Genomic DNA, 845 nt, shown 5'->3' with positions numbered 1-845 from the left:
GTTTGTTTTACTGAAATACAACCGCTACCGCCGCGCGTTGGCTCCAACGTGACTTTGAGACTTCTGCTGAGTGACTGTTGTTGTGACCGCCGGTTAGCTATATCTGACCGCTTACTATACTAAACGTGAACAAACATTTCAGCTACAAACGCTGGACTAATATATTCGCGCTTGTGGAATACTATTTCGATCACCGGTGGGATACCAGGAGACTCCATAGGGCCGTTAGCCACTACAACCATATGTCAAAAGTGGTTCCGAGAACCATGTTATTCTGAAGAACATGTTTCATGAGATTCCAGACTGTACCTTCGTGATGTACGTACAACAGCCTCCTAAAGTGAGGAACTACACTATACTGAGACCAGCTTAGTGCACTTAAATGCCGTCGAATATGACTGAACCTAAGGTCGTTTCTGGTACTGTGCCAGGTATTCCCTATTCTATCTGGATCTACTTCCAACGCATACACCTTCACATGGTTCGGAACATGAGTTATTTTTGAATGAAAATTTTTGGAAAGCTCACCTTGAATGAAACACTTTGAAATGCAGCCTTTCCAACTGTGAGTCATCTTCCACCACACTGGGCTAGTACTGTTTCAATTTCCGTACGCGTACGACCGTCGTGAAATTAACTTTCTCTAAGATTGCTTCAGCACTTTTTACACGGACTCTTATTCTACCAAAACGGTGTCATCTCTTTTGGCGGAGATATGTAGAGCAAATAATTATCTTCCGTTGAAAAAATCCTAAGTGAAAAAAGTACCGCTATTTAAGCCGAACTGATCTGCATGCCGGTGATTACTTTTTTATGAGTATGACGGCACCATAATGGACATTAGA

This window comes from Opisthorchis viverrini (genome assembly GCF_000715545.1).
Source record: "Opisthorchis viverrini unplaced genomic scaffold opera_v5_202, whole genome shotgun sequence".
Classification (NCBI taxonomy): domain Eukaryota; kingdom Metazoa; phylum Platyhelminthes; class Trematoda; order Opisthorchiida; family Opisthorchiidae; genus Opisthorchis; species Opisthorchis viverrini.
The sequence above is the reverse complement of the archived record's forward strand: the minus strand, read 5'-3'. Positions refer to the sequence as shown.